This window comes from Staurois parvus, unplaced genomic scaffold (genome assembly GCF_062004578.1).
Source record: "Staurois parvus isolate SC_StPar_1 unplaced genomic scaffold, SC_StPar_1.0 ptg000257l, whole genome shotgun sequence".
Lineage (NCBI taxonomy): Eukaryota > Metazoa > Chordata > Amphibia > Anura > Ranidae > Staurois > Staurois parvus.
Window position 1 is genome coordinate 2,899,576 of NW_028318053.1, and position 16,548 is coordinate 2,916,123.

A 16,548-nucleotide genomic window follows, 5' to 3' on the forward strand; every position below is an offset into this window, starting at 1 on the left:
AGGGGTGGGTGCTGTGTCTGTCAATGAACTCAGAGAAAGTGATTTTACGGCAAGTACCAAAAAATCCAGTTTACGTTCATTGATGGACACAGCGGCTTCATTTTTAACCTTAACAAAGCAGGGATGCCCCCAAGCAGTGCCAGAATGAGGGGAGGGCAACCGTACAATGTAAAAAGAAAGAACCCCCAGGGCAACAAGACAATACTCTGAACGACCCCAAAAGGGGAGACCCAGGAGCCCTAAACAGCCACCTGCAACACTTTGCAGCCAAAACTAGCATGCCAACACATCAACTTTATAGAGCTTCGTAAAACGTGTGCATAAACGAGGTCGCCGCCTTGCAAACCTGAGAAACAGACGCCTGATGTCAAAAAGCCCAGGAGGGCTTTTCGACATCTAGTGGAGTGCACCATAACCAGGAAACGAGGCTCCTGCCCCTTAACTATCGTCTGCCGAATCAAACGAGAAATAGTGGAAGATGCCGCCAGGCCCTTCTCGGACCATCCGTGAGGACGAATTGAGTCTGACCTGCTAAAGGCAGCAGTTACAGACAAGTACACGCGTATCACGTGGACACATCCAGGGAAAGCAGAGCCACCTCTTTAGGGTGCGTCGGTCGAAGACACAGTGAGGGAAATGAAAATTCGAAAGGAGAAAGAAAGGGGAAGGCCAAAAGCACCACCTTGTCCTTGTGTAAAACCATATAAGGCGGCTTACAGGACAAAGCTTCCAACTTCGGCACCCTCCAAGCCGAAGTAATAGCAACAAGGAGGGCAACCATTTGCGAAAGTGTAAGCAAGGGAATTTCTTGAATTGCCTCAAATGGAGGCCTCTGAATAGATGATAGCACTATGTGACGAACCCCCTGTACGAAAGTACGGACCAAGGAATGCATAGCTAAGGGCCGCTGAAAGAAAAACAGCCAGAGCAGAGACTTGATCTTGATTGTACTCAACGCAAGCCTTTGATCCACACCCCGTTGGAGGAAGGCCAACACCTGAGCCACAACGAAGGAATGCGAATGGAACCCCAAGGCTTCACACCAACCAATATAGGCTCTCCAGGTGTGATGATATGGAGGAAGATTTACGGGCCTTCAACATTGTCGGAATCACCGAACTAGACAACCCCCTGTCCTTTAGAACTTGGCTGTCAACAGCAACGCCATCAAAGCCAGCGATGGTAAAGCAGGGTGGAAGACAGGCCTTTGAGACAGAAAGTCTTTTTTAAGAGGCAGCCTCCAGGGAGAATCTGCCACCAACCTCACCACATTGGCGTACCACGGATAACGAGGCCAGTCTGGAGCAATGAGGATGACTGGGATCCCTTCGACCTCTATCCTGCGTAGCAGACAAAGAATCAGTTGAAGGGGTGGGAAGGCATAGATGAGTGTGCACTGATCCCATGACACCACCAGCGCATTCGCTGGGTCTGCCAGGGGATCAAACGATTGTGCTATGATTGAAGGAACCTTCTGATTGCGGTGGGCAGCCAGAAGATCCTTGTCCAGAGTCACGCAGCGAATGTAGAGCTGATGGAACACTTCCGGATGTAGGGACCACTCGCCCTGATCTAGCATCTGACGACTGAGATAATCCGCTTGCCAGTTTTTGATGCCTGGTGTCAGGGGTCGGGTGTTCTGCCGCGATACGCCGGGCGGCGCATGCGCAGAACACTGACACACTCTAGCCAGCGCGACCTTGGCGATCACGACGGCCGCGCATGCGCACTCGCGATCGCGGACACGCGCCTGGCACCAATGACAGCGCAGGGCGCGCTATTTAAAGGGGACAGGAGGTATGTCAATTGCCGTTTGGTCTTATTGTCCTGTTCCTGTTATCTGATCCTGTGAAGCTTCCTGTTGCTGACCTCTGCATTGATCTTGACCCTGCTGATTGTCTCCTGCTTGACCCTTGGCTTGACCTGACCATTCTTCTGCCTGATCCTCTGTACCGCGCTGCCCGTTAGTTGCTGAACCCGGCTCGTGATCCTGACCATTCTCTGTCTGCTCCTCCGGTACCTCGCTGCCCGCACGTTGCTGACCTGGCCTGCCTGACTACGCCTTACGTTACCCTGACGATCCATCCCGCATGGATCTGTCCCTGTTACCAGGCCTGCCAGCCTCTTCACGTCAGGCTCCATTTCCTGCACACCCCTGATGGTGCTCTCTACCACTGTCGGACGTACTCAGGGGTTGCGACCTGGTCTCAGTCTGCTCCATGTCCATCCCCACCATCAGGGGCCCTGGTGAATCAGCAGATTGGGACTTAGACCCCGCGCCCTGAGGAACCCTGCGCTGTGGGTTGCTAGAGACACCGCCAGGCGGTGCCTGACAGTACCAAAAACAGCCAAATGTCGGAGCCTGGAAGAGGACCATCGCCGTTGGAGGACATATGCCAGCACCTGGCGGCACTAACCCAGGCAGTAAAGACGCTGCATAAGGGTTATACCCATTTGGAAGGACAGATTCAGATGTTAACTACGTCCGCCCCTGCATCCCAGGATTCCGGTCCCTCATCGACGGCCGAAGTCCCCCGGAAGCGCCTGCCGGGGCAGCGGCCTCTATGCCTTTACCGGAACCTTGTGTGCCGATACTGGAACGGTTCAATGGGGACCGCACTAAATTTAGGGCCTTCCGCAATGCCTGCCAGCTTTTTTTCAGTCTGCAGCCACAGACATTTTTCACGGAATCCGTGAAGGTGGGATTCGTTATTTCGCTGCTGCAGGACGAACCCCAGGCCTGGGCCCACCGTTTACTGGAGACCCGTCAACCACAGTTGGAGTTGGTATTGACCTTCTTGAAGCTATGGCACTTCTCTATGACGACCCACAACGGACAGCATCGGCCGAATCGGTCCTACAAACACTCCGACAGGGTCGCAGGGCAGCCGAAGAATATGTTGCGGAGTTCAGACGCTGGATGGGGGATACGCAGTGGAACGATGTTGCTCTGCGCCACCAGTTCCGCATGGGTTTGTCTGAGCCATTGAAGGACGAATTAGCCAGAGTGAGCATACCAGCCACATTGGAAGACCTCATCACTCTGGCTATCCAGATTGACCGACGGTTGCAGGAACACAGGTTGGAAAGGTCCGGCCAGGGTCAGAGACCAACGTGGGTGTTACCCCGCGTCCCAGTGCAGGACGCTCTGCCGATTGGAAATCGATACCCGGAGACAGCAGACGCACCTGAACCCATGCAAGTGGGATTAACTTGTCCCTCATTGACGTTCGAGGAACGCCAGAGACGCCGGCTCAACAATCTTTGCCTGTACTGTGGGGAAGTGGGCCATGTGGTACGTTCCTGCCCAGCGAAACTGGGTAAGTGTGCATCTGTGTTTTCTGCCGCATCTTCCACTTCTGTTAATAGTTCTAACTACTTAGCAGTACCTATCTCTTTCCAGCTTCCCGGAAGGACCGTGTCAGCGACGGCAATCGTTGACTCCGGAGCCTGTAGCTGCTTTGTAGATCTAGGTTTTGCAGCACAGCATCGGATCCCCCTACAAACCAAAGAATGTGAATTGAACATCTTTTTGGCCCATTGGTCCCGAATCAAGTCAGGAGTGGTAAACCGGGAGACCCCACCTCTCTGTGCTACAGTGGCTGGTCACCATCAAGAGTTCCTTCGTTTAGATGCCATCACATCCCCTCTGTTTCAAATTTATTCTGGGGCTTCCCCAGATTAATTGGAAAACCGGTACCCTTCAGTTCAGCTCCCCATACTGTCAGGAGCATTGCTGTCCTCAGGCTCCTTTAGCTCCACGCTCTCTGTTATGCTTGGACACTGATGCAGAACTGACGCAAATCATTCCCCCAGCCTACCACAGCTACCTCGATGTGTTCAGTAAACGTGGAGCGGTCAACCTTCCCCCACATAGGACCTATGACTGCCCCATTGACCTGCTTCCAGGATCTGAGGTGCCCTTCGGGCAAATTTTTCCCCTATCGGAGCGAGAGTTAGGGGTACTTAAAGAATATATAGATGAGAATCTCTAGAAGGGGTTCATCCGCCCTTCCACGTCTCTGGCGGGGACGGGAATTTTCTTCGGTTAGAAGAAGGATAAATCCCTAAGGCCCTGTGTGGATTACAGGGAACTAAATAAGATCACAGTACAGAACCGTTACCCGCTTTCCTTGGTACCAGAATTATTTCAGAGGCTCAGGACAGCATCCATTTTTACAAAATTAGATCTAATGGGGGCTTACAATTTGGTCCGCATTCAGGAGGGAGATGAATGGAAGACCGCCTTTCGTACCAGGTTTGGGCATTTCGAGTATTTAGTCATGCCCTTCGGTCTGTGCAATGCCCCAGCCGCCTTTCAACACTTCATCAATGATGTGTTCAGAGATTTTTTGGACGTTTTTGTGGTCATCTGTTTAGATGACATCCTGATTTTCTCTGCGTCCCTGGAGGAGCATAGAGGTCATGTTAGAAGCGTGTTGGGACGGCTCCGTCAACATGGGCTGTACGCAAAGGCTGAGAAATGCAGCTTTGAACAACGCAGCATTTCCTTCCTGGGACTAATCATCTCTACTACGGGAGTAGCCATGGACCCCCAAAAGATCTCTGCTATTCTGGAATGGCCGGTGCCGGCTGACAAGAAGGGTGTGCAGCGATTCATTGGCTTCGCCAATTTTTATAGAAAGTTTATGAAGAACTTTTCAGGCCTCGTGTCCCCCATCACCCAACTCACCAGACAAGGGGTGCGTTTTAGGTGGAAACCTGAGGCACAGATGGCCTTCGAGTCCTTGAAGAGGCTGTTCACCAAGGCCCCCATACTGAGCCACCCGGATTCCTCGTTACCCTACATTCTAGAGGTAGACACGTCTGAGAACGCGGTAGGGGCTGTGCTTTCCCAGAGGAAGGGCGTCAAGGAACTGATGCACCCTGTGGCTTTCTTCTCCAGAAAACTCTCGTCTGCGGAGAGGAATTATGATATTGGGGACCTGGAACTTCTGGCCATCAAGGCAGCATTAGAGAAGTGGAGGTACCTACTGGAAGGAGCCACACCCCCAATCCTGATCTTCACTGACCACAAGAATCTGGAGTATTTGAGGACGGCGAAGCACTTGAGGCCACGTCAAGCTAGATGGGCACTCTTTTTTTCAAGGTTTGTGTTCCATATCACATACAGGCCGGGATCAAAGAACACAAAACCCGACGCGCTCTCGCGTATGTTTGAAGACCCTGAAGAAACCCACAAACCAGACACCATCCTGTCTACAGGGAATTTCCTTGCCCTAGAGACCGAGCTACGGTCCCAGCTACAGGCTGCATCCGTGGGGATGGCGAGTCCACCCTGGGTTTCTTTACAAAATAAGGAAGGACTTTTGTGGAAGGGACGGACGGATCATGGTGCCCGAAGAAACCCGTACCGCAGTCTTGGGCCACTGTCATGATCACCCTCTGGCTGGCCACTTCGGGGAATGGAAGACCTTGGAACTGCTGCAACGTGTGTTCTGGTGGCTAAGCATGACTAAAGATTGTGAAGTGTACGTGAAGACCTGTGCGATCTGCCAGAGGAACAAGCCCACCAGGAGCAAGGCCTGGGGTCTGCTATGACCTTTACCAATACCTAACAGGCCATGGGAGATGATTTCCATCGACTTCATCGTGGAGCTCCCACCATCCCAAGATCACACTGCCATTTTCGTGGTTGTGGACCGCCTGTCCAAGATGGCCCATTTCCTGCCTCTGAGAAACAAGCCATCGGCTGCGGAGACAGCACAAGTCTTCGTGAGGGAAGTGGTGAGACTTCATGGGGTCCCAAAGGACATTGTTTCAGATAGAGGGGTCCAGTTCACTTCTAAATTCTGGAGAGCACTGTGCGAGACCCTGGGAATCAAGCCGTTGTTATCTTCGGCATATCATCCACAGACCAACAGGCAGATGGAACGCACAAACCAGACTCTGGAGCAGTATCTCAGGTGCTACACCTCCTTCCTTCAGGATGATTGGCTGACTCTCCTGCCACTGGCCGAATTCGCATACAACAATGCAAATCACTCTGCTACCCAACAATCTCCGTTCTTCGCCAATTACGGATTCCATCCCACATTTCTAACCGACACGATTCCAGAGAGTCCAGTGCCAGCTACACAGGATATGCTACAGTTCTTCTCAGCAAACAACAAGGTCTTACAAGAAGCTATCACAAAGGCCCAAGAAGATAATAAAAAGGACTTCGACAAGAGGAGGAGAGGCGAACTCGTTCTGCACCCTGGGGACCAGGTCTGGCTAGCCACAACAAATCTGAAAATGTCTTGCCCATCAAGGAAATTAGGACCAAAATTCATGGGTCCATTCAGGGTGAAACGAAAAATTAACGAGGTGGCGTACGAACTCATACTTCCTGAATCCTTTAGAATACATCCGGTCTTTCACGTGTCCTTGTTGAAACCCGCAGCACCGGATCAATTCCCGGACTGGAGATCTAGACCTCTGGAGGCCATAAACATTGATGAGGAGGAGGAATTTGAGGTCGAAGCAATTCTAGATTGTAGGAAGAGTAGAGGCCAGACCCAATTCCTCATTAAATGGAAAGGTTACGGCCCGGAGGAAAACCCATGGGAACAAGCCCAGAACATCCATGCCTCTAGATTAATTTGGGAATTCTTCAGTAATCACCCATGCAGGAGAGAACAATTAGGCATCCGGCGGCTGCCCGTGGGGGGGGGGGGGCAATGTCAGGGGTCGGGTGTTCTGCCACGATACGCCGGGCGGCGCATGCGCAGAACACCGACACACTCTAGCCAGCGGGCAGCGGGACCTGGGCGATCGCGATGGCCATGCATGCGCACTCGCGATCGAGGACACGCGCCTGGCATCAATGACAGCGCAGGGCGCGCTATTTAACGGGGACAGGAGGTATGTCAATTGCCGTTTGGTCTTATTGTCCTGTTCCTGTTATCTGATCCTGTGAAGCTTCCTGTTGCCGACCTCTGCATTGATCTTGACCCTGCTGATTGTCTCCTGCTTGACCCCTGGCTTGACCTGACCATTCTTCTGCCTGATCCTCTGTACCGCGCTGCCCGTTAGTTGCTGAACCTGGCTCGTGACCCTGACCATTCTCTGCCTGCTCCTCCGGTACCTCGCTACCTGCACGTTGCTGATCTGGCCTGCCTGACTACGCCTTACGTTACCCTGACGATCGATCCATCCATCCATCCCGCACGGATCTGTCCCTGTTACCATGCCTGCCAGCCTCTTCACGTCAGGCTCCATTTCCCGCACACCCCTGACGGTGCTCTCTACCACTACCGGACGTACTCAGGGGTTGCGACCTGGTCTCAGTCTACTCCAAGTCCATCCCCACCATCAGGGGCCCTGGTGAATAAGCAGATTGGGACTTAGATCCCGCGCCCTGAGGAACCCCGCACTGTGGGTTGCTAGAGACACCGCCAGGCGGTGCCTGACACCTGGAATGTGTATGGCGGACAGAGCCGGAACTAACCTCTCCACCCATTGCAGAATGTGAGATGCCTCCACTTCTCTTCTCCCCCTGATGATTGACATACACCACCACAGTGGTGTTGTCCGACTGAATCCTGGTCAGCAGACCCCACAGATGGTCTGTCCAATGCACTAGTGACAACCTGATTGCCTGAAGCTCCAGGATATTGATAGGTAAGCGAGCCTCCTCCGGAGTCCATTGACCCTGAGCAGAGTCCGCTCCTAGGACTCCTCCCCAGCCCAACAGGCTGGCATCTGTAGTGACCACAGTCCAGCGAACAGGGAGGAAAGACTTTCTATTCCGTAGAGTCGGGGACCTTACCCAAAGAGACATTCGTCAACCATTCCAAGTGAATCCGAAGGTCCAAGGAGGTGGACGCCCTGTTCCATTTCGATAGGATTTCCCTCTCCAGTGCTCTCGTATGAAACTGGGTATACATAACCGCTTCAAAAGTAGGCACCATCAAGATTAACGAGTGAATAAAGGGGAGAGAACAATGTTCTTGGACAACTTGCCAGCCAGCTTGCTAACAACCGAATTAACCTGTCTAACAGTATGCGTTTATAACAGGGGTTTAGTTAGCACACATTTGCAAATACATACGTAAGCCACAGAGCCACGACACGGCACCCTGGTAATCTGTGGTCCTAACTCTAAAATTTGTGAGTCCCATCAAGATTAACACCCGCATGCAAAGACTCACAGAGGGCTGCCTGCAAGCCAGGAGTTGCCAAACCGCCGTTCAGAGCTTCAACAATTTTTCTGACGGAAGGTACACCTTGGTCTGCTCCGAATCAAGAATCGGCTCCAGATACACCGACTTCCTGAGGTTCAGGATTCACCCGAAGTCCCGTAGAGAATACATGCACCTTGGAAATGGGGATGTGCAGAAAAGCAACCTTGATGTCCAAGGAGGCCAGGAAATATCCCTGGCGGAGGGAGCCCAGCACTGAGCGAATAGATTCCATCCTGAACTTGTGAACCTGCATGAAGATATTCAGGGCCTTGAGGTCCAGGATTGCGCAAACTCTATTTGCCCTGGGAACAATGAACAGGTTGTAGTAGAAGCTGCGGAAATGATCTGAATCGGGTACTGTGATGACCACTCCATGGAGCAGCAGTTCCTGCACAGCCCCATACAGGGCTTGCAGGCAACCTGGTGAAAGCTGCAGATTGGAGGGAAAAAAAAATCTGTCTAGCGGACATCTTTATCTGATCCTGATAGAATGATCTCATGAACCCACTTATCGTAAATGAGCCAGTTCCACAGGCCCGCAAACCTGAGAAGAACCCCCCCACCCTGGAAGCGAGAAACCTTCAAGCTGAGGGAGCCTTATTTGAGGGGTTGTGGGACTTCTGGGACCAGGGACGCTTGGAGCCACCTGCGGGGCCTTAAAGGGCCTGGAGCCCTTGGCTGCAGAGCCAGAGGGGTGAAAAAATGCATTTATGTGCAGTAACCGTGGGCCCTGACTTCCGGCGAGGTTCCTTCCCCTTCTTGGCCTGAGTGAGAAAGGTACTCTTGACCCCAGTAAGATTCTTGATGATGTCATCCAGGGTAGCGCCAAAATGTCGGTCGCCCAGAAAGGGCAGGTCTGCCAGAGCCTTCTTGGAGGTCTGGTCCACTGACCAACACTTGGAAAAAAAAAAAGCTGCATCAAGGGTGGCATCACAAATGTACTTTAAGCCCTGGACCAACTGGTCTGCCAGCTCCACACATGCTTGGGGCAATTGACTAGTAGTTAAGCCTTGTCGTAAAGCCTTGGGCCATTCCATCAATGTCTGGGAGACCACTCTGGCGACAGTGAACATTGAACGGACCACCTCGTCCGCCCTGCGGTCTGCAGAGTCCTTAAATGAGGGGGACTCCTCCACAGGAATCAACGTGGTCTTGTTAAGCCTGGAGATGGGAGGATCAACCACCCATGTTCACTTCTTCAGCAGGGCCTCCTCAAAGGGATAATGCACTGCAAACCGTTTGGGAAGCACAAAAAGGACGCTTCGGCCTTCTCCAATCCTTAAACAAATTTGTAAAAAAATTCGGGGTAAGGAAAAACCTTAGAAGTCTGAATCGGCCTGTGCGTACCAAAAGGAACAGGCATCACATCAGCTGACACCACAGGGTCCTCAATTTTTAGCTTTTCACGCACCGAATCAATAAGTGCCGCTACCAATGCCTTCTCCTGTGCGGCAACAGAGGCAGAGGACCCATCCTCCTCATCCGAGGAAGCAGGGAATGTGTCCTCAGGATCCGCAGTAAATGCGGAACCCACGGCAGTGGGATCTGGTTCGGTCTCAGAATCGACAAGGAGGAGAGCGGTGGCGGGGGGGGGGGGGGCACTTCTTGCTCACCTTACGGCCAACTGCTGCCTCCAAGACAGCCGACAATGCGCTTAGGGGGCCCAAGGGACCTCCAGAAGGGTCCCTGGAGGTGCAGCATGCTCCTGAGTTTCCATGGGACCAGTCCCCCCAGCTAGACACCGCCACAAGAAGGGCACCCGAATGCTCCGATAGACCACCCCAGTAGGGAGAAAGGAGAGAGACCACCAGGGAGGACTCACCACTACCGCCAGGAGCTGCCAAGGTACCCCGCCGTCCATGCCACATAGCGTTTGTGTTGAGCCCTGCCTCCACAAGCCTAAGGGAATCCCCACCATTGGCTATGGGAAAATGGCCACCAAGGACCTCCCCCAGTCAGCTTCCATTGCTTGATAGCCATTCAGACCCCCAAAAAATTACCACGGGCTGAAAAATCTCCAGAAAAATGGCTGCTGCGTAGGCCGAAAATCTCCCCCACAACAGGACATGGTCCCCTCCAGCCCTAGACCGCAGAGAGAAGGAGAGGAAGACCACACTACCAGAGTCCAGCCAAGAACGAGGTACCCGGGTTAAGCCCACGCCCTTTCCAGGGTGCTGGTGCATGAAGGGGGGAGGGAGGCAGGTGGGATGTGTTGGGTGAGAGGGGACCCCGCAGAACCGACCACCCCAGGGAGTATCCTGGACAGGAGGGAGTCCAATCCAACAGAGCGTGAGGATGAAGCTCCTGTGACAGATCCTCCTCTCCACTGAAGTGGGGGGGCTGTCCGGCAGGGTACACTGTGGCACTGACTAAAAGCATCCAGTCATATGAATCCCAGTGAGGAAGGCCGAGAGGCGTTAAATGTAACTCGCTCTCCACCCCAGTCCATGTGGCATAGTTGCGGCCAACCGAGCGCAGAGCTGCCAGTCTGCGCATGCTCGCTGGTGAGACTGGGGTGACCACTAGATCTAGATTATCCAGCCCGTCGCCCAGCCCGACTGTTGATAGAAGATCTCTGCAGGAACACAAAAGTCCAGGAGAAAAAGAAAAGGAAAAAGGAAAAGTTGTGGGACCACAAGACGTCCATACTCCTGAGACACTAGGCAGAAAAGATTGGAGACCTATGGCAGAGAGGGGGGTTATACCCAAAGAGGACTGCCCAGTGGAGGTGCCAAGTCTTTTTTTCTGCTTAGTGTCCTACTCCTGTAGGTGGGGCTATAAAACCCTGCTTCTTCAAGGTTAACCCCTTCCCGCCGGCGCCTCCCGGCCCTTTAAGAGTTTCAGAAACTGGGAGGCGGGATGGGCGGGGTTTAGGGATCATGTGACCGCCGGATCGGGAAAGGTCCCGATCGAAAGAGCAGACCGGCACCTTTCCGTGAGTACTGGACATGTGTGCTGGGAGCACGCAGGGCGTGCGCTCTCAGCACATATGTTTTTTCTTACCTGAACGCAAATGTACGGCCGCTCGGCATCTAGGCCCAGACACCGGGAAGCCGCACATTTGTTTGCGGCTGGCGTAAAGGGGTTAAAGAAGAAGCCGCTATGTCCGTCAATTAACGTAAGATAAATACAGATTTTTTTTCATGTGAACGAAAAGTGTCAGAAAAGGCTTGGTCTTCAAGTGGTTAGAAGACAGAGATGTGTGGCATAAGCTTCTAAATGTTCTAATGGTGGGCATAAAATGTCAAGCTAACAACCCTCCCACACAAAATGACTCCTACTTGGAAAGTAGACACCCTGAACTATTTGCTGAGAGGCATGTTGAGTCAATAGAAGAATTTATTTTTTACCACGTTTTTGGAAAATGACAAAAAAAAAACCAAAACAAACTTTTTCCACAAAGTTGTCAATTAAATGGTATATTCCTCACACATGCCATGGGTATATGTGGAATTACTACCCATAACACATTCTGCTACTTCTCCGGAGTATGGGGATACCGCTAGTGAGAGACTTTTTGGCAGTCTAGCCATGTACAGGACCCCAAAATTCTATAAGCACCTTCAGGCTTCTAAAAGGGCTTTATTTCCTCATTATACTTCCTGACTACCTATCACAGTTTTGGAGGCCCTGACATGCCAGAATAGTACAAACCGCCCCAAATGACCCCGTTTTGAAAAGCAGACACCCCCAGGAATTTGATAAGAGGCATGGTGAGTATTTTTCAGATCTCGTATGTTGCCAGAAGTTTTTGGAGTATGAAGTAAACAAACACGTATTTTTTTATTTTTTATTTTTCAAAACCTTGTGAGAAAAAATTAGATCAGAAAAATACTTACCATGCCTCTTATTAAATTCCTGGGGGTGTCTGCTTTTCAAAACGGGGTCATTTGGGGGGGGTTGTACTATCCTGGAATTTCAGGGCCTATGAAACTGTGGTAAGTAGTGAGGAAGTGAAATGAGGAAATTACACACCTTCAGGCTTTCAAAGGGGTCACTGGATTTCGGGTTTCTGTATGCAGCTAGGCACCCAAAAAAGTCTTGCATATGTGGTATCCTCATACTCGGGATAAGCAGCAGAATATATTTTGGGGTGTAATTCCACATATACCCATGGCATATGTGAACAACATATCATTTATATGACAACTTTGTGCAAAACTAAAAAGAAAAAAATTTTTTGTCATTTTTTCCCAAAACCATGTGGTAAAAAATAAAGTATTCAATTGACTCAAGATGCCTTTCAGCATATAGTCTTGGGTGTCTACTTTCCAAAAAGGGGTCATTTGGGGGTGTTTTGTACTGCCCTGGCATTTTAGCACCTCAAGAAATGTGATAGGCAGTCAGAAAGTAAAAGCTGCATAAACTCCAGTATCTATACCATAATTTGTAGATGCTATAACTTTCACATAAACCAATTGGGTTTTTTTTTTTTTTTTTAACCAAAAGACATGAAGCAAAATACATTTTATGGCGCAAAAAATAAAAACCTAGAGATGATCAATTACCACCAAAAGAAAGCTCTATTTGTGTGAAATAAAGGATATACATTTTGTTTGGGTACAGCCGAATAGCAAAAAATGGCTTGTCCAGGAAGAAGATAAATCTTCTGGAAAGCCATGAACTGAACTTTACTGTAACAAAAAAACAAGGGCTGCAGACTAGAGCTCCACTCTCAATAGGAAACATGTGACTTCCACTCAAAGTTGTTGTTTTTTTTTTTGGAATTAATCAGGGGGGAATAGCTGAGCTGCACCCGCTGAAAATGCTTAGCTCCTTGCATGCTGGACTACAACACAGGCGGGTGATCATACACGGGGGGGAACCAAAAGGACACACTATTTCACAGTGGCTGTAGTATGAAGTGGGGTTTGGGGTCTGTCAGTGAAGGAAGGGGTGTAATTTGAGGGGTTGGGAGTCTGTCAGTGGAGGGAGGGGGTGGTACCACCTTCTCCCCCCCGACAGATCTACAACCCCTCCCAAATACCAACCCCTCCCTTCACTGACAGACCAGAAACTTCTCAAATAGCATCCCCTCTCCCCACTGACAGGCCACCACCCCTTCCCCCACTCTACCCCCTCCCACAATGACCCTCAAGCCCCCCAAATACTACCCAAATGACCCTCAAGCTCCCCCTATCTTCATGGTACAGCCCCCCTGTATCCCCGGGGATTCCAAGTCTGTGTCCCTAATAGGCTGTTGAGGTGTAGCATGAAGATCTGTACCGACCATAGGTACCGGGTACCTCTTCGGCTTCAGCTCTGTGGCATGTAAGGAGTTAACCCACTCAGCTGTCATGGTGAAGCATGAAGATCTGTAGCTTGGATTGTTTTGCCTGAATCTGGCGCATGCACAGTTGCTGCAGAGGATACATAGTTTCATGGCATACACATCTTCATGCTGCACCAGTACCAGAGCAATCAGGGGTTAATGGGGGTGCCTGGCATCCTCAGGGTGTGAGGCACACAGACACCCCCAAATTCGGATCTCTGTGGGAGACGAGTTCAGCAATCATTGTGCTTTGAGATCTCCCTGTCACAGCAGCACACATTGAGCTGTGAGCTTCAAACAGGGAAAAAAGTTTAATTCTAAGTGTTCTGTAAATAGAACACTTTGAATTACGGTAGTAAAAGCCCTTTTAGAACCCCCTTACATTTTTTACAAAATTAACCCCTTTACTGCTGTCTGATCACTGCTTGAATGCAAAGGTATCTGGCTGCAGAATGGAGCTACTGGAGCTCACTCTAGACAGAAAATATGTGACCTCCACTTACTCGAGTTGTGTCTATTGGTTGTTTGTTACATTAAAGTTGATTAAAGGATAAGGTCACCATTGGTACCATGTTACATTCATGTTCAGGGTGTGACATATTACGAACAGCCCAGCCCCCACACCCCCGGATCCAGGCCTGGACTGGGACAAAAAAAGAGGCCCGTGCACTTTGGACTGAGCAGCACAAAGCCAGGGGACCCTTTCCTCGGAGCCCGGTGATGGAACGCCAGACCCCGGTTGCAAGAGCGAACTTGGTAATTCCGCCACTAGTTTCAGTAGGTTTTATCACAGTTTTATTAATTTTTTACATTTTTTCGTAGGCGAGAAAGAAAGGAAGAAATACAGAGAGAAAGAGGGAAAGACAGAGAAAAAAAAGAAAAGAAAAAGGCGAGAAAAAGGAGAGAAAAAGGAGAAAGAAAAGAAAGGAGAGGAACAAGAGAAAGAAAGAAGAAAAGAAAGGAGAGGAACAAGAGAAAGAAAGAAGAAAAGAAAGGAGAGGAACAAGAGAAAGAAAGAAGGAAAGAAAGGAGAGAAACAGAAGAAAGGAAAGAAGGATAGAGGCAAAGAAGGAAAGAGAAAGAAATAGAGTGTGTGTGTGAGAGAGAGAGAGAGAGACATATAGAAGAAGGGAAAGAAAGAATCATATACCGCATCAATACATACCAAAATGGCACTTAAAAAAAAAATAAAAAATCGCTCAACGCTTAACTCCCCTTATAAAAGATGGTCAATTACCAAAGAAGCTCAATCACTACATGTGGACATCGTCTTCATCCAAGAGACACATTTCGCTACCAAAGACTCCACTCTTCAATATGAGGCACTTCTCCACAAAATATTTAGCCTTTAATAACAAAATGAAAAAAGAGAGAAGGAAAGAGAGAGAGAGAAAGAAAGAAAGAGGCAAAGAAAGAAAGAGGCAAAGAAAGAAAGAAAGAAAGAAAGAGAAAAGGTAAGAGGCAAAGAAAGAAAGAAAGAGAAAAAGAAAGAGAGAAAGAAAGGAGGGAGACACCGACAAAGATTGAAATCCTGCAGTGTCCGCAAGGTCTTTCTGCTCAAGAAAGCACATGTCCAGGCCTGTCTGAAGTTTGCCACTGAACATCAGAATCATGCAGAGGAGGACTGGTTGATGTGTTGTGGTCAGATGAGACCAAAATCGAGTTCTTTGGCATCAACTCAACTCGCCGTGTTTAGAGGAGGAGGAATGCTGCCTATGATCCCAAGAACACCATCCCAACTGTCAAGCATGGTGGTGGAAACATTCTGCTTTGGGGGTGTTTTTCTGCTAAGGGGACAGGACAACTGCACCGCATCAAAGGGACAATGGATGGGGCAATATACCGTCAAATCTTGGGTGAGAACCTTTTTTCCTCAGCCAGGGCATTGAAAATGGGTCGTGGATGGGTGTTCCAGCATGCCAATGACCCAAAACACACGGCCAAGGCAACAAAGGAGTGGCTGTCTTTAACCTTTCTTCAAGTGATCTATCCGAACCAGCCCTTCCTCATCAATACATACCAAAATGGCACTTAAAAATATCGCTCAATGCTTAACTCCCCTTATAAAAGATGGTCAATTACCAAATAAGCTCAATCACTACATGCAGACATCGTTTTTATCCAAGAGACACATTTTGCTACCAAAGACTCCCCTCTTCAATATGAGGCACTTTTCCACAAAATATTTAGCCTCTAATAACAAAATGAAAAGAGAGAGAGAGAGAGAGAGAGAGAATATTTAACCTCTAATAACAAAATGGAAAGAGAGAGAGAGAGAGAGAATATTTAACCTCTAATAACAAAATGAAAAGAGAAGGAAAGAAGTGATGAGATGGGGGGGGGGGGCGCCGGAGGAAATGAGAGCGGGGGCCACTAGAGGAGATGAGGGAGGGGGCCGCTGGAAGAGATGAGGGAGGGGGCCGCTGGAGGACATGAGGGAGGGGGCCGCTGGAGGACATGAGGGAGGGGGGTGCTGGAAAAGGGGCGGCCGCGGGGCAGGATACAGGAGCTGACCGCATGCAGGAGATTGATAGGAGTGGTGGCTGGTCGGCTAATAGAGGAACCAAGAAATGCACGGTCCTCTTTGTGCTGCCCCGCCGCCTCTCCTATCCAATGCACAGCACCGCGGTAGTTCATTGAAAACTACAAGACCACAGCCGCTAAGGGAATTTCAGTTCATTCATTCTAGGAAGTCTGTGAACGAATGACGCGTCCGTGTGGGCGGAGTTGTTTTAAAATCTGACAGTACGGGGAGAAGTTTCCCTGTACTATCTGTCAGAGGGAGGAGGAAGGGGCGGCAGGCATGGCTGCAGCTATGGGAACATGTTAAATGTTCCACCCTAAAAACAGGTGGAACATGCAACATGTCCCAAAGGTGGACTTATCCTTTGACAGTTTTCATGTCCCAAGGTCTGTCCAGGAAGTAATGGAGAAGTTTTTATTATACAAGCCGAACAATGGAGGCAAGGAAAAATAGAAAAAAGTTTTCTTTTCTGCAAAAGAAGTACATAAACGCTATATTGGTAGATAGGGGAGCTGGAATTTAGAGAAAAATTAACTTATCCTTTAAAGCGGAACTAAACCCTC

The 16,548-nt window shown here is 49.9% G+C and overlaps 1 protein-coding gene and 1 pseudogene across 8 annotated transcripts in view; both read right to left on the reverse strand.

The window, feature by feature from the left end:
* The window catches only part of ATPSCKMT (ATP synthase c subunit lysine N-methyltransferase), a 311,720-nt gene that overhangs the window by 283,488 nt on the left and 11,684 nt on the right, over window positions 1-16,548 (reverse strand). The gene's annotated exons all lie outside the window — the stretch shown is intronic.
* Window positions 1,139-7,842, reverse strand: LOC149459492 (uncharacterized; annotated as a pseudogene).